Below are 23,878 nucleotides of genomic sequence, written 5' to 3'. Positions count from 1 at the left end.
TATTGAGGACTTGTAACCTTGTAAGATCCTTGACACCAAAATGCAGAGAGATGACTTGATCCACCAGGGAAAATGCAAGTGGCACACAGCTCCTCCTTTGCACCCCAAATCAAGCTGGACTAATCTTTATGACATATCACATTTTACACAGCTTTTATCTGAAGAACCCTGGAGGGTTTGCCATCTGAAATATTCACCTGTAAGGAGAATTGATGTTTATCAGCTCAATGTCTTCTATTAGGAAGACACCATGACCAATACTGTGTTTGCATAAAACTGTTAGTGAATCTAATGAGCTAGAATGTAACCTTGCTAACCACTGCTTGAGGGGAAACCAGAATGCCAGAAATTCTGCACTGGGCTTGCCAACTAACTGGTATTCAATTAATCTTAGGATTAAAATTAAAGAATTCTGAGTAGTCAGTCATTTTAAATATTCCTCTTCTGACAAATCTCCCTCAAATCCATTTTAAAAAACTGCAGCCTGACTTTTGAAAGGAGTTTAAGAGCCCTCTAAAATGGCAGTGTATAATTGAAATTCTAGCCATGTGTCATCAGATTTGAAGTAGCACATTGTCTTCTGTCTGATAACACACAGTGATACCAAGCCAGCCCTGAGGAAATCCACTTTCTGTTAAAGCTCCAAGGAAATAAAGAGCAGAGGCACTGCATGGGTCAAGAGTCTAAGCCATTCCTATCATGAACAATCATATCTGTATAAATCCTTTTGGCAGGTGGATTAGGCTTACTCTCAGAAATCTAAGTTGCCCCTGAAGCTCTTCTTGGAGGGCTGTAACAGAATCTTATTCCATATTTCATTTTACTTCAGCCAGTTTCTGGCCATTGATTTGTGATGCAGATGTTTCAGCCTTTCCTCCTCACTTGTCTGAGTATTTGTCCTTTTAAAGAGTTAAAAACAGATAATAATTCTCTTCTTCACCTTTGTTTAGACAAGCTGACTGTTCCACTCTCCTTAAAAAAGACATGCTTTCAATTCCTCATCTTGTTATAGTGGTCCCTCAAACTGGCATTAGTGAGGAAATTATTCCTTATAAAACCCCACTCCCAGAGTTCTGGAGGAGCTGAGTTCCCAGTGGTCAATACTTCTCTGCCTCCTCCTGACTTTTCTCTCCCCAGCTGTGCACTGCCATGTCCTGACCACGGTACACAGAGGACTTGGGATCAGCTTCAGATTTCCTAATAAAGAGAAGGGTTTTTCCTCTGTCACTGGCCACAGGTAAAGGTAAGGCTCATAGTAACCTTTTTATTTTATTACAAGTAGCTGTGTATTAATAAATTTTTATCCTTCTTATTTATTCTCTTAAAGAAGATCCTCCACAAATAAAACTCCTGTATATAGTGTAGCCTCAGATTATGCTATGCCTCCCTCAGTCATAAGGAACTCCCACAAGTGCTCCCCTACTTTTCGAACCAACACTATTAATTAAAATACTAAATAAACACAGTCCCAGATGCAAAGCTGAGGAACACCAGTAGTGATCATCTTCATCATCTTCATGCACAGCATTTTCCCATTCAGAACACTTGTAAGGTTTTTAGCCTTTTTTTTTTTTTTAACCCCATCTTACAGTTTTTATACAGGTCCCTTCTCCATTTTCATCATTCCATTATTTCTCATCTGATTCTACATTGTCTATTTTTCACAGGCACGGACTGTGGCATTCAGGTCATAGCTCCCTTTAGATATAAATAAATTTTACATTATAAGCAAAGCCAAGTGCCTTAGAGATTTCTTATCTGAGGTTGTCTATGCCAATGTGTTCATAGCCCATCATATAATCTAGGAAATGTAATTTTTCCATGCTTTTAATAGTTTTTATTGAAAACAGAATAAGAATAAATTAAGTTGCTCAAAGATGAAAAATGCGGTAACTAAACTGATTCAGTTTAGACTGAAACAACAAAATAATTCAAGTGAGTGTATCTAGAAATTAATCCACCAGTAATGAAGACAAAGTGTAAAGCTCATTTTAGAATATTTTAGTCTCATTTTATAAGACACCATCTAACCTGAAGGGTGCATAAGAAGCAGATGCATCGAGGTCAGGTGCCCCAAGCACTGCTCAGTCTGAAGTCTAAGGATCGAGCTATTGATAGGCATAAAGCAGGAGTCCCTCAACATGAATTTGTTGGGTATCAAACCTTCTCAAACAGGAACTGGTAACCCTGATAGGAAAGGTTGGTTTGGATTGCCTTATGGCAACTTTGACTTCTTTCCTTTTGTTACCTGCAATCAGGCATTGGAGGCTTAGTTGGGTTCAGTAAAGCTTGGACTACTCAGCCTGGCCATAGCAATGCCTCAGGTATTTCATCTGTTGCTCCTGGATGGCCAGTGAAGGGAAGAAAGGAGTATCTGGAGCCTCCAGAATTGCTCATTGGTCATTTGGGATACATTTTGCCTTCATACAACCTTTGCATTTCATAAGTCTCATTAGCTTTAGGAACTATTCCCATGACTTCAAGATCTCCTGGAGCCTATCTGGTCTGTTCCCAGAGAGCAAAATCCTCAGGGTGAATCAGGAAAGATTTAATTCCAGAAATGCAAAGAACAGGATGTGTAAGTGGTTACTGCTGGTAATGTTACACCACCAGGCTTCTGACAGAGGTGGTGAGAACAACACCCATGATTAGTAATTAATCAGTATCTAATTTCTTAAAGGTGTCTAATGATCTCATCATGTTTTTTCCATGCACATGTTCTTGTCATTGCAGTTATTTCCTGTGTTCACCTTTTTTCTCTTCTAAGAGTTTCCTCAGACCCCTTGCTAAATAGAAATCCAGGAACCAGCAGGTCTCAATGCACAAACTCTTTTTACTTTTTATGCAAAAGATATGGAAAGAATATGCAATATAATTTATGTACAAAGAGACTATGCATATGTGATTAAAGCTTTCAAAGGGCCAGCTTAGATCAAACCTCCCAATTTTCATCTGCAGAATCCCTTTTACCATTGCTTGAGTCTTGATCTTTGAATTTCTGTCTATGACAGATTGGTCTGACATGGTCACCTCTGTGAGAACTGACAGGACCTCAGGCAGCATAATGGGCATCTCTGCTGTAATTACCCATCCTTCATGTGAATATTCATGTGAATATTCTATAAAGGTTTATATTTGTCTATATATTAATCTATGGATTGTCTGTTATGCAATAACAAAGTTGTTACTATTACTCAGCAATGAAGAAGAGCAGTGGCTTCAAAGAATCAGCCAGCTTTAGTAACTCTGAAACCTGCATGTCTGAAGAACTTATTCTATCCTTAAGCATGGGCCTTCTGTATGAAGTTCTTTTACCTGGGAGGAAACTGAGTCTGTGTTTTCCTCAGTGTGTGTGTGCAGCTCCTGTCAGCATTAATTGCCAAATTCATAAAGAAGGTAGACCCTGAACTATTGTTTTCAGAGCCAGCAGCACAGCAGATCCTACAGCTGTGTATTTGTAATTGTGCCACGGTGAAACAAGCCCTGGAGCACGCAAAGAGACTTGGAGATTTCCCACCTCCCTGACAGCTTTTCTGACTAATTTAGCTGTGCTGGCAAGTGCTGCCAGTTACCACATGCTATTTTCAGAATAAAGTGGATCCAGCACCAGGCAAGAGGCTCCAGCAGTGACGTTTCCCCTTTGTTTCAGAGAGGTGTATTTAACCCTTCTGCCATCCCTAATGGCCGTTATGTGGGTGTGATGTGACATAAAAGATCCTTTTGAATATTAACGAAACTTTGGCTCCCCTCTGCACAATTGTTCTCTCCTTAAATTCTGACTCCAGGGGTTTAAAATACAAATACTTGAAGGCCTGTTTTGTATGAGTTCTTCCCTTTTGGTAAGCATATCTGAGAATCTTGCTGGCCTGGGAAAATGGCCTGGTTTGATGTTTAATTGCCAGTTCTGTCTTCCTTGAGGGATCTCACTGCAGCTCCACCCCATCACCCCGTCTGCCCTCGCTCTGCCTTGGGGAAGGGGTTCTTCTCCAGCCCCCTGGCACTGGCTCTGCACAGTCAGCAGCTGAGCAGGGCAAACTTCCCTGTCCCTCTTGTGAGTGAACACCTTCCACCTGGCTCCAGTGGCACCTTCCAGCCCTGTCCCTGGATGGCTGCTTGGGACCTCCCTTCCTTTGACAAGGCTCCAGAGGAGCTCATGCTTTTTGCTCTTTCCCAGGTGGAACTTGATTGGACTTGAATTTTATTGTGAAGGAAATACAATAATAACATAAAGAAAGAGTAAAGAATACCTGCAGGATTATTTTGTTTGGCTTTTCTTAAAATATGGAGTAAACAAAGAAGGCTTCCTCAAATGGGAAATTCATTTATTCTATCAAAAATAAATGAAAATATTACTGCAGAAAAGTGCAATAGAGGTATTTTTTTATCCATAAAGACTACTGGATTAACTTGAGTGACCAGTCTTCTGTTTTATGCAAAGCTTTTATGCATAAAAATTGATGCAGGTAAGAGCTGTTACTCAAGTTTTGAGCCATTTTGACTGTGAGAGCATTCCTTTATATTTGCTCTGGAGTCTGTGTATTCTTCTAAAACAGGAGAGGATTTTAACTTATTCCTTTGGAGCCCACTGAAGGCTTGTCTGGTGTTCTGCAGTTCTCTTGAGACTGCTCTCTAAAGGTATGCCAAGGTGGTCATTGGCTTCTTTTAAGCAGAGCAGCCTGAGAGCTTCAGGATAAGATGGAGTTGGGAAGTGGATGGATTTGGAATGTGGATTTCAGTAGCAGCATGGCCATTGCCTAGCACTGAAAGTTTGGTGAAAATTGAGCTGGTTGCTTTTCAAAAGTTGCCTGAACTTATTTTGTATATTAGCAAAACAATTTTCCATTCTCTGGCTTTGTTGTTACAATCACCTAAACCATCTGTCTGCAAAGGAAGGAAACAAATTACCCTGCAGGTGATATTCAGCATCAAAATGATCAGACTAAATGAGTCAAGTTTGGCAAAATTACAACTAACTAAAAACTGCATCTCTGGATGTCAGGTGTCAGAACAGTTTTAGTGAATAGTATTCTTCTGCTTTAGCACATTTATAGCAGAACCTTCAGTGAGTCCTAGAAGGAAATAAACCCTGTTTAGTGTCTGTGAAAGTGAAAACAGAGGTGTTTTTCTTGTACTGTTTAAATGTCTCCTTGTGTTAGTATTTCACTACTCAGCATAAAAGTCTAAATGGATTTCCTCAGCTAACAAAGTGAAATAGTCCATAATATCCCCCAGCTCCTGCAGCAGCAGTGCCAGATCGTGCCATTAGAATGATGATAACTTACAGGAATAACTGTAATTCACTCGAACTTGAAATAAAAACTGTGGAAAATATGTTGCTTTGGGGGAGATGAAAATATACCAGCAATATTGATCTTAGTACCATATGATGTTCTTGCTGCATTCACATGTGACAGGACAAAACAGATAAAAATGAAGAGCTGGCTGCCTGTCACATGATTCAGCAGCCTTTTGGAAGCAGGGATGTTGCTTTGTGTCTCCTCCCAGTTCCTCTTCCCTCTTTCTGGTTAGGAAGAGGTACAAAAGCAGAGCCTCCTGGGTTTCTGGCTGTTTGCTTTGCTAAGAGAAGTTTTGGATTTGTTTGTTTTGAATAAAAAGCTGTTCCTTGAGGCTAGGACGTAAAAGAGGTTTGGCAGTGAAAGAGCTTATTATTTAGAGTTGATAATTCTTCTCTAAAACTGTAATTCTTCTGAAAGATACTTAGGACCCTGTCCTTCTGTCTCCCCTAAATTTTTGCTTTCCCTTTTTTCTTTAGGAGCTGCAACATTTTCATTCTTATATGCCAAGAATGAGACTTAGACCCAATATAACCATATGGTCTGTATCAAAAAGTGATGAAACCTCAAGGATAGCTATATCTAAAGATTCTTGTCTACTTGGGGGGAAATATATAATCTATAAACAATTAATTGATGAATGCTGAATTCATCTAACCAAACAAACATATTCCTAAACATCATTCCCTGATTTCATTTACGAGCCTTGGGCAGAATTTTACCCAAAAAAAAAAAATTCCCTCTCTTTGGCTAAAGACAAGCTTAACACTTGCTTTTAATGCAGAAGTTGTCACTGAAGGTGATTAAGCTTGCTCTAATTCATTGTAGTTTACAAGGCAATAGCAAAAAATACATATATATATATCTATATATCATACCAATCCATATGGTGCTATGGAAGCATTTCTCTCCAGTAGTATATGTTTAGAAAATGTCTGTCTGTGCCAGTGCTTGAAGCAGTTTCAGAGTAAGCCTTTGACTAGTGCCATAAAGATCTTCTGTTCTTCTCAGTTAAAAAAATCCTGGAAACAGCTGCAGACCTGGAGCTGTGTCTGTGTCTTCAAGCTCATTTCTAGGGCAGAGGCCCAAGTGCCTTGGTTTGGTTAGGCAGAAATATCAGTGATTCTTGCAGTTGTTTGCAGGTGAGTCCCTGTATTTATTTCAGCAGCCAGAGGAGCTGTACCTGCCTCTGATCTCACACCCAGACCTGATAACTGGGACTGACTGCTTCCAATGGTCCTTGGCAGGTGTGAACCTGCTGCCTCTCCCATTCACCATGGAGCTGGAAACTAGGACAACACTGGAGAGGCGGTTCAATGCTGAAAGGAATGCACAAGTTCAAGTATTTTCTCCCTTTTGTCACGTTTGGATAAATTTTTAAGCTCTTGTAGCTCTTTTGGGAGTGGCAGGAATTTCTCCTCACGTTCCTGCTGTAGCTGTGGGACATTCCAAACTGCACAGCAGTTCTTTATCATTTTCATTTTGTTACCTGAATTTTGCATGTAAGGGTTTCTGTTACAGGGAATTAGAAACCCTGAAACTTTTCTTTCCCCATTACTAGGGTAGGGTTGTGTGTAATATCTTTCACAGTTCTGGCTACCAAGCTGTCGTCATCTCCCTCAGTCGTGTTTGTGTCTGAGGACGTGCTGCTGGCACCATTTTGGTTTAGCTGTGCTGTGCCTCTTCTCCTTCTGTTCTCGTGCTGATCCAAGTCCCAGATTTTTCCTTAACAGGAAAGTGCATGTTATGTTTCTGTCACTGCAAATTCTCATTTTAGTTGAATAATCCTGTTTTTAACTTTCCAATCCATCATCACAAGGTAACCTAGCAGAACTTTGTTGTGAATGCCATGCATGCTGATCTGTGTTTCATCGTCTCTCTTGACAACGTGTGCAGCCTCAGAAACCCACTGGCTGCAGATTCCAAGTGGGGCACTTCCAAGGATATGAGGAAGCGTGGCTTTGGGGCAGGGGCAGCAGTGCAGGAGGTGGATGCTCATATTTTTGGTTTATTTTTGGGTAAGAAAGAGAAGCTGGGCAAATTACTGGGAATGATTGTAGGTATGGCATGCAGGAAGATTTCACTGCAGGCAGGTGGCTGTACTTAGCAGATACTGCCAGTGATAAGATTTTTATCTATATTTAAATTGCCTTAATGAACAGACTGGTTTGTATTCAAAACTGTTGTCACAGAACACAAAAATGGCAGGAGGAGAAATACTGCTTTGAGAAAAATTCAGGAATATCTGGTGAAAGACAGAAGTTTCATCTGTTTATTCAGGGCGGATTAATTATTTCCCATGTGTGATTTCCAGAAGCTTTTTCCTATACATAGTCTTCTGAGCAAAAAAATCATGTACTTTTCTAACAATTCTAAAATTCTGATCTTCCATTTTTGTCCCGCTTTTCATGCCTTCAGTTCTGCAACAAAGCAGAATGTTATCCCCCATATGCCACATGAAGTCTTCAGTAAGTTTTTAATATTCTGTACAGAAAGGGAAGTTTGGATGTTTATGTCCTTTTTTTCTTTTTTGGGGGGGAGTGGAAGGGTTGGGGATGTGATAAAAATGTCTCCTGAGACTCTTATCTTGTTCTGTAGAATGTGCAGATAAATTATAGCTTTGAAGACACTGTAGTTTGGTAGAAGACAATTTATCTACTGAATGTATTAGGCCAGATCCTCTGCTAGTAATTATTTGTATGGAGCTAAACAGATTTACACCAAAAATGTGTGTGTTGCTGCTGTGTGAAGGATATGACTTGCAGGAAATGTGCTGAGACGTTGGAAAAATAAGAATTGGGTATGCTGAAGAAGTCTAGTTTAGAAATGCAATTATATTTTTACATATTTCTCTATGGAAATGATCTTTCAGGACAGGAGATTGAAGATGTGTGAATAAGAACTTAAGTCATTAAAAGATAAATTGTTAGGGCTGGAAAGGACTTTTGGAGATCATCTAGTCCAACCCCAAGGAAGACAGTTTATAGGGGTTTTTTTTCCATTTTCTTTTTGCCTCTTTCTTCTTTGAATGGTTGGGGGTTTTTTGCCAGTATGCACAGAGCGAAACTTTAAAAAGTGTATTTATCAGGAATACAGGCAAATGCACACTGAAGGATGCTGACTGTGATGTGCTTCTGTTCTCTCTCAGCAGATCAGTGGGGTGAGGAAGGAACAGAAAGAGCCGACATGCTTGGAAATACCTTGGAAATTTTCCAGGGTTGTAGACCTTGGGTCCTTGGTTACGTGCTGTGGCTGTGCTCATAGAGTTTCGTGAAACTTCTTGGATCAAGCTCCTTGTTGTATGTGCATCTGATTCAGTGCTGTGCTGCCTCTTGCAAAGGGAGCTTTTGGAGTTTGTGTGGCCCCTGTCTATAAACCAGAGCAGCTGAGAGTGCCTGGGCCGGTCTGCACACACTGACTTTGGGGTCTGGAACCCTCTGAGCTCTCTGGAGCTCACACACCACGAGACCCTCGGGTCCTTTTCTCTGCACCTTTTGGCAGTACAGCTGGCCCTGCAGGACCTGCAGATGATTCCTTTCAGAAGCAGATCTGTGAGCTGTGCTGTTCTTCCTGCAGTTCCTCACATTTGCACAGGGCCAGGAGCTCAGGCAGCTGAGCAGAGCCCATCTCTAGGACCTGGAGTCACTTAAGAGCAGTTCTAGTGCAAAGTGGCTGAAGTGATTGTAGTCTTAGAGGAGTTTCCAAATTAGAGAAAAAACTATCAGTGAGTTTTACTCAGTGTTAGCAAATCAACATGGAGCACTCAGAGTGTGGTTACCTGGGGAAATTTAGGGAGTTTTAATCCTCAGCTCGGAAATCAAAGCATTAGCACATAACTAGGGAAAGATGATGGACCTTTTGTTTCCAAACACTGTACATAGCTCAGGCTTTCTGGCAATGTCCCTGGGATTATATTCATTCCTTCTGAAGCTGCAAATTGATTAAATTACATCAGTGAAAGGCCACTAATGACATGTTTTAGCTTGCTTTCTATTGCAGCAGCATGTTAATCTTACATTTGGAATTTGAATGGCATGGTGGCTGCTATTCCAAGGAGCTGTTGGTCACACACAATCAGTAAAGCCTCTGACCACAGCTCTTAGAAGGGAAGTCAAAGGAGAGAAATAGTGCAGTCCTGCTTCTTATCCACATTGATAGTGATGGAATAAGACTGCTTTGTTCCAATCTTTTTTCATAGTTATGTGGAATTTTAACAGTGCTCTTTAGGTGTGGTGCTGAAAAATCTTTTTTCAAAACTTTTTCTGTTTCTTCTGAAAGTTTCAAAACACCCCTGTGTGTGTGTGACTGGACTCTGGGTTTGTGCACATCAATGAAACCATAGATTATCTTTTTTCTTCTCCCCATATACAAAAACCCAAGCACACAGGGATGGATTGCTCTGGCTCATTGGGGACTCCTGTCATGAGCTCTCAGTAGAATCTCATCTGGTTTTATCCCTTGAGTTCTCTGCAGCTAAACTTTATATCATAATAGCTCTATGTGTTCCCTTCCCACCCTGTTTCCTGAGCTATAGTGAGACTTTTTGACACCTCAGGAGAACTCTCTGTATCTTGCATCTTGTCCTTTCCCCACATCCCTCTGCCATCACACTGCCTCTAATTATAGCTCCACACTGGTGTCTCTTTCTCCTGGGTGGCAGCAGCAACCTCTGTGGCTCAAATAAATGTATTCCTTATGGTACTTTCATCTACTTCAGGGACCTCAAGTATATGCTGTATATTTAGTGTACTGTTAAAATACATTTATTAAATATTTCAGATAATCTGATCTGAATTACAAAGTTAAGGACAAAATGTTTAAACAGCTATATATTCATATAATTCCCTAGACTTTAAATGCGATTTAGGCATTACTTAAAGCTGCACCTTAAAAGTCTTTTTATCTCTAAAACTTGTATAATCAGGCCTAACTCAGTACTGTACCTAAATTAGTATAATTCACATTTTTGTCTTCCCATCTCAATATAAACCGCAATTATTTAAGTTCCCATTTAGATAATCCCTAAAATGTGATTCACATCTCCTTTATGCACTGCTATTGCCATTTAATTAAATTAGTTCTTACAGCAGCCTCAGGTAACAGCACAGTTATGCCTCAGTTCTGAGCACTCTTCCCTGGTTTGATCAGGTTTCTGGAGTCCCAGCCCAGGTTTCCTGCAAAGCTTGTTTGCTGTGCAAACACCATCAGCACTCCTGTCTCATAGTGGGATTCCGCAGGGTAGTGAAGCATTTGGGAAAACTTGGCTGTAGCTGCTGGTGTGGAGCCATGCAGACAATTCCAGGAGTTTATTTCCTCAAGTTCTCTCAAAGTCGGGGGATGAGGAGTCCCTTTGGAATATGTAGCAAGTCTCTAGATAGCTCTGAAGTGAGTACTTTCTGAAAGTCTCTGTTGGGGTCATGTCTTGCTAATGTGGATCACCAGCAATGGCAAAGCTAGAATTGGAACAACGAGAGAAACATAGAAATTGCCTTTGAAACAAATTTTGAGATTAAATTACAAAAAATAGGCTTCTTTAAAGCTGTTGAGGTTAAGTATCAGACCATTTTGCTGGTCAACTCTGTACTTGTGTATGTCATTTGAAATGCAATTATACAAGTTCAGAATTTGATATAATTTTTTTAACATCAGTTTTCACAGCAGGGGTAAAATTGAAAGCGATGAACCACAGCCCCTGAAAATTGGCTTTTCATAGGAACTTCAGACTGCAGTTTCTCCTGTTATTGGCTAGTCTGGCAACACAGTCATCCCTAAATAAACTGCACTCCTTTTTAGCCATGTGAGTGATTGTCCTGGTAGTAGTAAAGCTGTGATTTATTTCCTTGAGGAATTTCATTGTATCTGTTCCTTTCTATGAGGTTCTTGAAGGACATTTTTCACATAAACCAGCTTTACTCTGTCAAGCAACAGAGTCACTGGGAACCAAGGCTCCAGAAATCCTGTAGGATCCTCCCACTCAGTATTGCCTGGCAAGCCAATTAGCTTGATATTTTTATCTCTAACCTGATTTGGAACTAAATTACTATTTTATCATTCTGTTTTCTGTGATAAATGCCCTACTCAATTATTATTAGATCTGCTCCTAGGACAGCTGAATCTCCTTCTATCTATGCCATACCTTGTGGCTTTGCAATCTAAGGAGGATACAGAAGCAACCTCATCCTATTTCACTGATTCTTGATTTTGGCCCAGAGCACAGGGGAATGTGTTCAGTCTTTGAGACAGGCAGGCTTTTCTAGCAGACTCTTAACTGTGGTAAAAGTACCTTTCTGTGTGGTGGTTCATGTCAGTTGTTTAATACCTGTCAAGTTGCCTTCAAAGCAAAGCCCAATTCTCTACACTAAATTAAGAAAGTTTGAGCTGCTTCACATTTTTTTCCAAAACAGTGTTCTCTGATTTTTATTTGATTTTTTTTTTTTTTTAAATCTCAGGGTCTACCATGAGATAACATTCATTATAAAGCTTGAAATGCAGTTTTACCACAGAGTGCATCCACCTTTGATGCAACTTTGAAGTAAATCTCTCAGTCCTTCCCATTTACTGCACTTTGCCTCACATCACTGAGTGGTGTCTCAGAGCACACAGATTCAATTCCTTCTGGTTAAAAACTGAACTACAATATGCACTCCAGGAACACCTATGGATGTCCATTCAGCAGCTGGAGAATGGTTAAGCTCTGGTGTGGACCAGGAACTGACAAAGTGACACACATGGCAGAGTCTGTGTCCTCAGCACCAAGGGTTTTTCTGTGCCGGTGTTCTGCTGTCTCACTTCTCAGTGCAGGAACACTGAGGTGATGGAGGTGTGAGTCTTGAACAGAAAGGAGAGCTGTGGTCTGAGAGGTTCCTGCTTGCCCCAGTTTGAGGAGTTCATTGGAGGAGCAGGATCAGAGAGGCAAAAAGCTCAGCTCGTTACTGTCTGCCCTCTTCCCCATTTCTGTTCCTGCTGCGTGCTCAGGAACTGAGGCTCTTGGCAGCTGTTCCAGCTGAGCCGAGTGAGGGTCGTGCTCCTCCGGCTTGGCTGAGATCAGTCACTGCATCTGAGGACCTGGAATACAGGGCATGGATGGAAGAGGCCCAAGAGCTGTTTGCAGTCTGACTTTGTAGTGTGTGCCCAAGCTGAAGTCTCTCTCAAGTTACAGCTCCCAGGAATCACGAGACTCACACTCAACTGGAAAGACCCCTGAGGAAGGATGGGGTACATTGGAACCACAGGTACTTCCCAAAGCTGCTGCTTCCCTACACATCTTGGCTACCTTCCTCCATATAACTACTGTCAGAAAATGCAAGATTCATCGACCCAGATTGAATCCTCTGCATCTGAGCTCCTTTCACTCCAGGGCACTGACAAGCACAAGCAATTCTTTTCCACAGGCAGCTGAGTTCATGGAGTCGTGTATTGAAAAGTCTCATGCAAAAGTGAACTTGGTGCTCCAAATCCCTGAGGTGAAACATTTCCCTTTAGCATTTTAATCAAGGCCTTTGCTACAGCAAATGTTTAGCACTGTAAGTAATTGGTAGAGGCTGCTGACATGATAAAACTGTTGCAGGTTCAGCCTAATCTGAAAAAAAATCCCTTAGAACATTAACTGCATGAGCTGACCCGGTGAATCATCAGAAAAGCAAGGCATAATCCAAATGTTGTGCACAGCAAGTAGAAATATACCTGGCATGTTTCAGAAGGCCAACACTGAGAAGACACAGAACTGGCTGCTCAAAATGGAGCATTTTCCATGTTTTCCATGGGATCTGGTCCACAGAGACCCCCTTGGTCTGTTTGTGAATATCCCTTTGGAACCAGTGTGCAAGTGGCAAAATACCATGATTGCTTTTAGCATCTCAAAGTCATTTTTATATTGAAAGTCCACAAAGTCATGATCTTATTGGAAAAATTCTGAACATCTGAGTCAGAGCCACTTGGTAATTGACTCAAGGCTTGTATGATTCAAGAGCTGTACGTGGTTAGAAAAGTTGTTAGAAATTATAGTGTTAGAAGTCCTTTTCTCTAAGCAAAGAGAAGCTTGAGGACACTGGGGACTGATGGCAGTCAGAGAGGAAAGAGCAAGCTTGTGGATAGCCAGATAACAAAACAAATATAAATAATATCAAGTAGATAGCATTCGATTTGTATATTTTAAAAAGTGCCAGTACCTGTGAATTCCAGTGGTCAGTATTGACCATCTTACTGACACCCTCTTTGCTAAGCCATCATTTCTGGGATTTATTGAGCCATTCCAAATCTCTGGGCAGATTCAACCAGCTGCATTTCTTAATGAACAGCTAAAGCTGTAGGTCTCCCTTTGATACCAAGTGTAGATGGTACTGCCCACTGAGACCGAGTGATATCCCAGTGAGAGCTGTCATGTCTGTAGCATCTTTTGGTTTATTAAGCCTTGAAGGAAGTTTTGAACAAAAATAAGAGAAGTGACAGGATCCTAAGAGCTAAACCATTTTTTTCCGGGCTGTGAAAATGCTGCCAAAGCAGCCATGTTTTGTGGTGATCTTTTCATCGTTACGCTGTTTCAGGCAATATATGATAAGGCTTCTCTCCTTTGACTCATGCACAAATTCTTTATGGAATTCGTTATGGAAAAGGATGCAAAACTGTTTTTTAATTTTTGGAAATGTCTGTTTCATAACATAACACTTATTGATAGAAAACCTCATATGTAAGCTCTAGTGATGTAATTTTAAAATAATACCTGTATGTGCTAGTATGTCCATATAAATACATTTTTATTTTCAATAACTAAAATAAATTTTTGTTAGGATCACCTACTTAATAATTTGTTCTATAGAAAGTAGTAACAGTGACCTCCCTTGAAAAATGTGTCCGAAATGGCACCTAAGAATTACCTCAGGACTGCCCTTCATGCTGAGCTAATGGATGTTTCTCCCAGTGACAGCCACCCTAGAGTAAAAGGCTGAAGCAATAAGGAATCTTTTACATCTTCTGATAAATTGTGCTGGCTTAGTCCCATGATTAACAAACTGCAGCTATTCCAGTCTGAACAGTTCATCAGCCTTGAGCCTTATAATGCCCTTGCTAGACTTGAAGAGCAATCAGAAAATTCCTTGTGTATGCGCTTCTAGACATGATAGCAGACCTTCCACTTCTCTTCGACAGAGCTAAAGAGATTGATCTCTTTAAATCTCTCTATTAGGCATTTGGGTTTTGATCCCCAGATCTCAAAGTATATTCTTTGGCTCTTTTTCCTGAATCTTTTCTGTTTTCTTTATGGGGAAGGGTGGATATCAGAACTTGGCACAGTATGTTACAACATGAGAGGGCTGCAAAACTTTGCAGTGGGATTAGGTTCATGCAAATCAGTTAGAGGGATTTGTTTCCTTTTCATCTGAATCCATCTGAGCTCTGTGTCGCTCTTGCTGAGGCTTAGAACAGTGTGAGGTTTGTGGTGCTCAGTTATGGAGCTGATCAGGCTCTGATTGCTTCATTTGAGTTATCTGGACTGAGCTGCTGGTGGTAACAGCAGTGAAATCTCCAGAGTGTTGTATTAATCATTATTAGATCAGTAATGCCCAGGACACACACCAATGGGATTTTAGCAATGACAATTACCATTATGTTTTTCAGCGTTACAATGCTTCTGTCCCAAGAGCACTTTGGCTAACACATTTAGATGACATTTAGTGGGAAGCCTCCTATGATTCATATTTGTTGTAAATATAATTTTTTTAAATATTTCAACAAATAATCCTAGAGAAATTAGACATCTGTGGATTGTAAAGGTCTAAATTGGTGGGAATAATTTCCTGGTGTTTATCAGATGTCTCACAGCTTCGGAATGCAAAGTTCCCTGTGTAGGATCCATCACTATTTTTTAGCTTGCTTGAGTGAATCACATAGCCTTGATTGCCCTCTGAATCAAGTGGCTGCAATTCCCAAAAACATGTCTTTAGAATAAAACAGAAAAATGGGACTTCTTAGTTTCAGGTAGCTCACCCTGTCTGTCTTTGTAAGCAACCTCACTGTGTACAGGTTTCTTGTAATTCACTCTCATTTTATAGGATCACTTCTAGTATAATATTTGTAATATTAAGAAAAACTCACAACTGCTCCTGGCTATAATCAGAAGACAGTTTATTGGCTTCAGAATTATTTTGTAGTATTGTGCTAAATTTCTCCAGAAGTGTTCATAAGAGAGTATTGTTTGCATCAGTCATGTTCTATGTTTGGGAAGAACAAGTCAGCTCCCACACAAGCTCCTTAATGTCCATTCTGGGTGCATGTTTTGGCTCCTGCATCTAATCTCTGTCTGGTTACAGCAGCAAAAGGGCAGATTATACTACTTCTTGTCTGCTTTTATCATGGTTCCATGAGATATAATTATTCCTCCCTCCAAAAGAAAATGGTGGTAAATGTATTTAGTAAAAATATAGGCGGAAATGCTCTGAATAAAATATTTATTTTATTACAGTAGCAACCTAATACAAGGCAGAGTTTATACTGCAAAACAAGATCTTTTTATTGGACTTTGGACTGGTAATGATCTACCAGCAACTGTGTCTTCTGATCATTTTCAACAACTTGGTTGTTGCCTGGATCACTTGTTCTTCTTTTTAAATGTGAGTATTGAATCTGTCTCATTTTAAGACTGGAATTTGAAGGTGAAATATATTACAAATTTCTGATTTCAGAACAGGGCACTAAGGTATCGAGATATTTTAGCATTCAGAGCCATAGAGTGGCTGTTCCCAGTTAGGTGCTGGTGAACTCTTTAATCTTTGCCTCGTCCCCATGAATCTTTTCACATGGACACCAAATGGTGTTAATTTGCCATTCAGGACATGAACCTGCCACACACCCTACAGAAAACTGAAAAGTAAGGGGATTTTATTTTCTACATTACTTTTAAGCTTTGTCTCATTTTCCTTGTAATGTTCTCCTACTTTTTGCCTTAAAAAAAAAAAAAAACAGGTCTGAAAAATCTTTGTATTTTATTGTTATTTTCTTGATATAGTTCAGATTGATTTCTGGAATTTCTGACTTTCTCTCTTCACATGTTACAGTTTTAAGTTGTACCTGTCCCTCTCCAATTCATACTTTTTAAAAGCCCTTTTAGGATTTTCATTTGCACTATTAACCTCCTTTGGGGTGGTTATGCCTTTGGAGCCCAGTTTTACTGAAATCTCTTTGTTTGGTATTCACATTTTAGAAATAGTAATCTATTTAGAAATTAAATATATTCTAAACCTTCATGTTCAATTTCAAAAGTTTTTCAGTCCAATTATTTTCAGTAAACAGTTACCATAGTTACTCAAAGGTTCTTCTAAAGTCAAGATTGAGCCCAATGTTTGTTCACCATTCTGTTTAATTTAAATTGAATCATCTTACGTGCATTTGCTCCAAGGTTGTTTGGTCAGCTCTTCTTGTCATGCCTTTGTTGCAAATCAAAATCCCAATGGTATCACTGTGGTATCACTCCATGAGAACTGGCTAAATGTTTTGGAAAGAAATGTGGCAGCTCTCACACTAATGAGAGTGTGAATGCTACCAGCAACAGGAACATTTGTTTTCCCCTCTCTGTCCAGAGATTTAATTCCTATTCTGACACAATTTCTAGAAGCAATAAAATTGAAAAGCTTTCTCATTAAATCCAGTATTAGAATGCTCTTGAAAATTTTGAGTAAACTCATTTGTTTGCTCATCATTCCCCAAAATTATTTCATCTCAGACAAATTCTGTTTTGTCCATGCTGCTCACATTTCTATTGTCTCTTTGTTTCATAACACAAGTAGATCTGTATTTCTGCACTTTATTTCAGTAATTTATTTTTATCACTTTTCATTATCATTTTCCTTAGATGTTTTCATCAGGTTCTTTTAAATGATGCATTAGACACGCAGGTTAATTATTAGCTATTCAGACAGCAATCTCACACACAGCTGTAATATATTTCACTTACATCATCTTGCTATATATTATGTATTTTTCATTTTATTAGTTATATCTTTTTCACTCTTCAGGGAAAAGCTGTATTGCATAATTCCAACTATAAAATGTTATATTTGTGTAATAAATTCCAGCCTTTGCCTGTTTATGTGCATTGGTAGTGATTTTAATAACATTATTTCTTCAGTGGCTTTTGCACCCAAAACTATGTCCATTTTTTTCCCTCAAAGCTACTTGAGTTGATCTAATAAAAGGTACTTATACTTCTTCATTATTTGTGGTGGAACAAGCAGTTTGCAAACTGCAACAATTATACCAATTCCAAACTAACTCACAAGGAACAGTGAATTTCTTTTAGTGGGTGAAGAGCAGATTTTACCAGGTTGCAATGGAATTAGTATTAATGGAAGATTACCTGGATTCTGGAAATCCTGCCCTCAGCTCCTCCAGACAGCAGCTTGAAATCTTAACTATGTGCTGAGTCTGGAAGGTGACAGGGAGCAGCTGTCCTGCTTCAGCTCAGGCTGACATGGCCAAGCACCCTGAGAACAAACCAGCACTTTGAACTGAATGAGAGGTGCACCAGAGGCCAAAAGATTTCATGTTAATAGGAAAAGGTAAAAGTTGCATCAGAATTTGTGCTCTTCTAAACAGTAGCACATTTGTAGCAGTGTATGCTGAGTGTAAACTCTTGGAGACCCTTCTCTGTTACCAACAGGGAGAAAAAATGAATTATTAAAAATTGTCTAAATTTTATCTTCATAATCTGAGCAGGTTTAATTAGTGGAGAGATCTGTTTGCAGTCTATGTTTGCACTTTCCTTGCCAGGCATGTTATTTCTATATTGGTTTCTGGGTTTAGTACTACTAAATAAATATGTATGGTTGTTCACTCTCTGGAGGACAGTTGCAGTGGCCATAGTCAGTCCAAACCCCAGTGATCTTCCACCTGATGATGGATAATTTATGAATCATACATAAAAAATATATTTCTAACTGAATCCATCCTTTACTCTGTTGTAGGTAAAAGTGTATCTGTAAAAAATAGCTTTTGCAGACTCTTCTCCAGGCCTTTCCTTCCCTTTGAAGGAATTAATGGATTTAATAACATCTGCAAACTTCCTTTTTTTGTGGCTGAAACAGTACCTGAGTCATAGCTGGTCTGTAAGTGACCATTTTAAACTCCTCTCCTGTTTTTTTTCCCCCCTGTGTGTGAGATCTTGTGCCCATCATTGAGTGCTTTACAGCGTGGGTGTGCTTCCCTCTTTCAGTGGCCTGTCCTCAGAGGGGCTGTTTTCTGGGAGGGCTTCTGGGGAGAGCTCTGCAACCCTGCTCCTGGCAGCTATGTTGATTTGTGTTGCTATTTGTTTAGTATGTTAACAGAACATAAAAGAATTACAATTTGATTGCACAGCTTTACAGGAGACTAAGGACACATTCTTTGCCCTTACACAAAGCGATCTTAGATGGCAATTTTTCCCCATGTGGATACCACCTGTCTAATTTAGGCTTATGCTCCTGCTGACTGATTCAATCACCTGATTCAGTCACTTCAAGACATCAGGACATTCCTTCCTGATTTTCAGGAAGGTGCCTCACAGGGATGAGCTGTTTGTGTGTCTTCAGCAGTCAGACAGCATCTTTACTGCTGGGCTGTACCTGGGGGCTGTTCCCTGAACTGGGCACTGGGCTGGGGGGAACCTGAATCCGTGTCCTTTTTGCACGGTGGGCATCTCTCACAACTGTACTTATTGTATTGCTGAAGTGCCAGGAACAGTGTTAAGCAAAAGGGAATATTCAACACCATTGAGAAGATGTGTGGGTGTCACTCCTCTGTTTCTTAGTAGAAGACACCACTTGGGTGTATTTAAGAGCTCTTGGCCAGTTGGGCTGCTGTACATTATGGCAGGAGAGTGAATTGGTGTGATTATTGATTAATTATGTGTGGAGAGAGCTGAGGTGTTTGGGCTTTTGTTATTTAGATGAATCAGCTGCTGGTCACTTTGTGCTGATTCACTCCCAGAACTGGATGTGAGTATTTGGATGGATTTACAGTAACTTCATCCTTTTTACTCAGGGACATGCCAGTCTGCAGAATTGCTACAATTGACTCATTGTTCTGCTGTGTCAGGTAACAAAATATTCTGCTTTCTTTTATTCTGCTCAAGAAGATTTGGTTTCATTACATAGGTCAAAGCTCTTAAAATAAATTTCTGTCAGATTTCCTCCCCAGTTAACCTAAGTGACACATGTGTTTTTGGATATGTTGTATTGAGACATGCATGACACAAAATTTCAAGTCTGCTTTATAGAAGACTGAAGTGGTTTTGGCATGCTGGGAACACATATAGAATGTATTTCTTAAACATAGGAATACAGTGATGCCTTTCACAAGGATATATTTCAAATTAATTTTGGAATATGAAGCTTATATGAACACTTAACTGTCAACTACTTGTCACTCTGGGCACATGAAATGAAGAGTTAGAAACCTGATTTGGCTCTCTGTCAAACTAATGACAATTCAATTGTCCTCATCTTAACAAAATTAAATTTTTTAAAGATTTGTAACATTTATATACTGTAAAAACACACTATTTATTTTACTATTAAAATGCACTGTTTTGACTGTACATATATACAATTCTGAATTTATCTAGCTAAAAGTAATCAAAATAATTCTACAGATAAACACATAGGATGTTTACTTTTCAAATATAAATATGTGATTAGGATGGGCAGTAAAATAGGAGGAAATGTTAAACAGTGTTCCTTGGGTATTGAGCACCTTGCCAGGACTGTGTCTTTCTGTACTCATTAGCTGAGCTGGAGAAGTGTGCCCACAGATGCTACACTGTGTGCTCCAGCATTCCCATAAGGAAAAATGGGGTGAACCCAGATAGGTCCAGCATGACTTCAAATTATCCATCTCAGTAGTTCTAAATTCCAGTTTTTCCAATTGTTTATGTTAATGCCGGTTTTATCTCCAGATAACAACGTATTCCCTGCACAGGGACTGGCCAGAGCCGAGGCTGCTCGCTGTGCCCGGGGCTGGCAGGGCTGGCGCTCCCTGGAAGATGCCGAGGTGCGGGAACAGGAGGCTCCTCACGCCCTGCCGGGAGCGCTGAGGGAGCTCGGCCGGAGGATCTCTGGTGCCGGGGGAAGGCTCCGAGCTCCGCGGCCAGCGGGGCCCGGCCGGCAGCGGCTCCAGCACCAGGGACAGCGGGCGGGGAGCCGGGAGCGGCGGGGCCGCGCCGAGCGGGGCACGGCAGAGGCGCCTTAAAGCGGCGGCCCCGGGCTGGAGAGGCCGTGGGGCTGCGGGGCTGCCGTGGGGCAGAGCGGAGCTCTGGGACGGCACAGCACGGGAAGGACGCGGGATTCCTGCCCTGCCCTTCAGCCCGGCCGCGCTGGACACCTCAGTCACTTTTCTTTTTCACACAGCACAGGGCGAGCAAATAACTGTGCAGAACTCCGGAATGCTCAGCCCTCGTTCCCTGGAGGTGTGTTGGATGTTGTGTACGAACCAAGGTTCTGTTGTCCCTGAAACACAGCCATAACATCAGAGAGAGCACTTAAAAATCCCCCACCAAACCCTGCTCTCCCCTGTAGAGATTTGGCTGAGAATTGATTGTGTGATAGCTCAGTTAATCAGCCTCTGGAATAGCAACATGCTCATTTCTATGAGTGATGAAAGCACTTCTCTGATGTTGTCTTTCAATAGTATAAATTTCTTAGCATGAAAGAGATCTCTTTCACAGCAATAAATACATAAATTATAAGACATGCATAAGGTCAGAAATGGAAAAAAAAAAAAAAAAAGAAAAAAAGACCAGAAAAAACATACTCACAAGGAGAGTTCACAAATGCCTCTGAACTCCCATTTCACAAAATAAGATAGGAGTTAATTATTACTTGTGATAGGGTTTCTTATATCCTGAACATTAAAAGAAATTAATAGGAAAAGGTATAAATTTGTCACAACAGTGCTAATTAACGTTCTATGATTTCTCACTCTTTTAATAGGTAATTTGCTGTAGTGAGAGCATTAAGGATAAGTGAGAATGAAGCTGTAATAGTATTTTCCTCAAATTTTTTAATTATTCATGGAACAAGAAGTTTTAAATTAATCTTTTCCCCTTTTTTTACTAATTGAAAGGCAAAATACCCTGTTTCTTTAGTACCAGGAAAACATTTGTTCGGCGTGATCTGTGATATTTTTTATATGAAGGTCCATCTGACTAAATAATTACCACCTGCACTGTAAATTTTTGGTAGTTGTGCTTGACATATCGGTATTAAAGCATTAGTCAGTCCATTCTCTACTTTCATGCTGAAAAAAAAATTCAGTATTATTCTCCTGATTTAATTCAGATATCTTCTACGCAAGCAACATACAAATGTACACACTGGCACAACCACACTGATCTATACTTGTCCTTCTGCAAGTCCTGGTCTTTTCTGGTTTTATAATTTGTTTTCAAGCAATGTTACAAATAGAGTGAAAGTAACTTTTAACAGTATGTTTTACCTGTTACGTAAATTTGTTTTAGTGGACATTCTTATGCAGGGTTCTATTAGGGGATGCTTAACCCCACATGTCTAATGTTCTGAAAAGATGTGAAAACACCTCTTTTTCTGCCTCCAATGACTTTAGATTACCTTTGCTCTGAGGAAGACGGCACCAGAAATAGGGGAAGAACTGGAATATTTTATGCTGACTTCCATTTTGCAGGAAAGAAAAATTCCGGAATGGAACACCAGAACTATTGTAATTGAGATGTTCCCAGGATTACCAGAAAGTTCTGTTTGCTGCATCTCACACAATGAAGTTAAACATGTGCTGGTTGCTGTTGGTCATGAGCTCCTACTTCAGGTGCTCTGTGAGGAATAAATGCTGGAGTGACAGCAGCAAGCTGGGAATGATGCTGCTGTATGGAGGTCTACTTTCTTTTCCTGCCACTCCAAGAAATGTTGAAGGCTGGGAGCAGATTTGTTTCTAAGGAACTCATTCTGAATTAAAAATTTGCAAAGAGTCTTAAGATAATGGACTTTAACATCCTCCTCAGTCCTGAGCACTAATCAGAAATCATCTCAATTAAACAGTAATTAGGTGTGTGAAGTTGTGGGGCACAAACTGTGATGTCTTGGAGAGAAATTCTGTCATTTGCTGTGTTTATATTCCTGATTTGCTGGTTTGATCCCTCATAAGGAAGAAATCCGTGAGATGGCCCTGTGCAATAGGACAAAAAATAGAATTTGGGTCTGTAAATCAAAAATGGAGACCTCCTGCTTAAAAGTTTCAGGGGATGACTTCATCAAAGGAAGAATAGCTCAGTTCTTGGGACACATGAATCCCTATTTTGAGGCATAAAGTAGAAACACTTGGTACTTCAAAGGATCTGTGAGGTCATCACAGATGACCATAGAGTGGATTTGCTTTGCATCTCTGTTTCTCCCTGCAGGGTGAGGAATTTATAATTTAGTGGGAAAGTCAAGTTGTTCAGTGGCTTAATTCATCTTAACAACAGGGGAAGAATACGAATTTTAAAGAAACAAACATAAAAAGTCAGAACCTCAAGTGTAGAAAAGGAGGGAATTTAATCAAATTGTCTGTCACAGGGACTTGAAATTCATCCCTGATTTTTTTTTTCTGATGGCAGGGGTCCTGGGCCATCTTACTGAAACAGAGGCTTGAAGTAATAATGGAAGTTACCAGCAACTATAGGCCTGAGAATGGGGAGAAAGGGTAAAGTGTGGGGCTGCACTTACCTGAAAAAGAGGGGAGGAGGGTGGTATGTTCTGTGGTACCTTAAGGCTGGGATAACTGAGAAAAACCTACTTGCAGGGAGGTGTAAGAATCTCTCTGCTTTCTGCACTCTGACCTTCCATTGTCCCTTGCAGAGCATTTGAAAGGATTGTGCAGTTCCCTTGATCTATTTAAGAGAAAGAAACTGTGTCAAATCTCTCCAATCCCAAGCCAGCTGTCTTTCAGATCACATCTATATTATGGCAAGACGGGACGATATAGGATGAACTCTCTAATGTATTTTAATTAACACAGTGTTAAACATTGCTGCCTGTTCTGTTTGGATAAGGACAACTGTGTTTGCAGTAACAGAACCATAAGCAACTCACAATACCTCTGACATAACAGCTCCTGAACGCAGTGGACATTAAGTAACTTTAGACAGCGTTATTCAGGGATTAGTGCTTTTCTGCTGACTTGACTTGTTCATTTAAATAAGGTCTCGAAGCTTGTATTTGCCTTTATTTCAATATAGTGCAACACAGGAATTTAGTGACAGAACAGTACCTCAAAGACTTCTGCAAGGGGAGGCCCTCCTCTCTGAAAATCATTCATTTTTGGGATCCATGACACCCACCAACAGAAGCTCTTCTTGTAGGAGCTCTGACATTTATATCAGATTTTAAAAGTTAGTTTGATTGCTGATGTCAATTTTAAAAACTTCTTAACAAAACCTTAACTAGAAGTCAGCTTTGGATTCCAGTTTTGTGGTGTTTTTTCAATGTGCAAACTTTATAAGGGAAAACAAAAACAGCTCCAGGAAAAAAAGAAAACCCTGGGGCATTTAACCCTGAGAATTTCTTGTTTCTGCTTGCTACAGTACTTCTCTGCTTTTCCTATGCTTTCCA

The sequence above is a fragment of the Corvus cornix genome, chromosome 12, assembly GCF_000738735.6.
Source record: "Corvus cornix cornix isolate S_Up_H32 chromosome 12, ASM73873v5, whole genome shotgun sequence".
Classification (NCBI taxonomy): domain Eukaryota; kingdom Metazoa; phylum Chordata; class Aves; order Passeriformes; family Corvidae; genus Corvus; species Corvus cornix.
Note: the sequence above shows the minus strand (reverse complement) of the source record.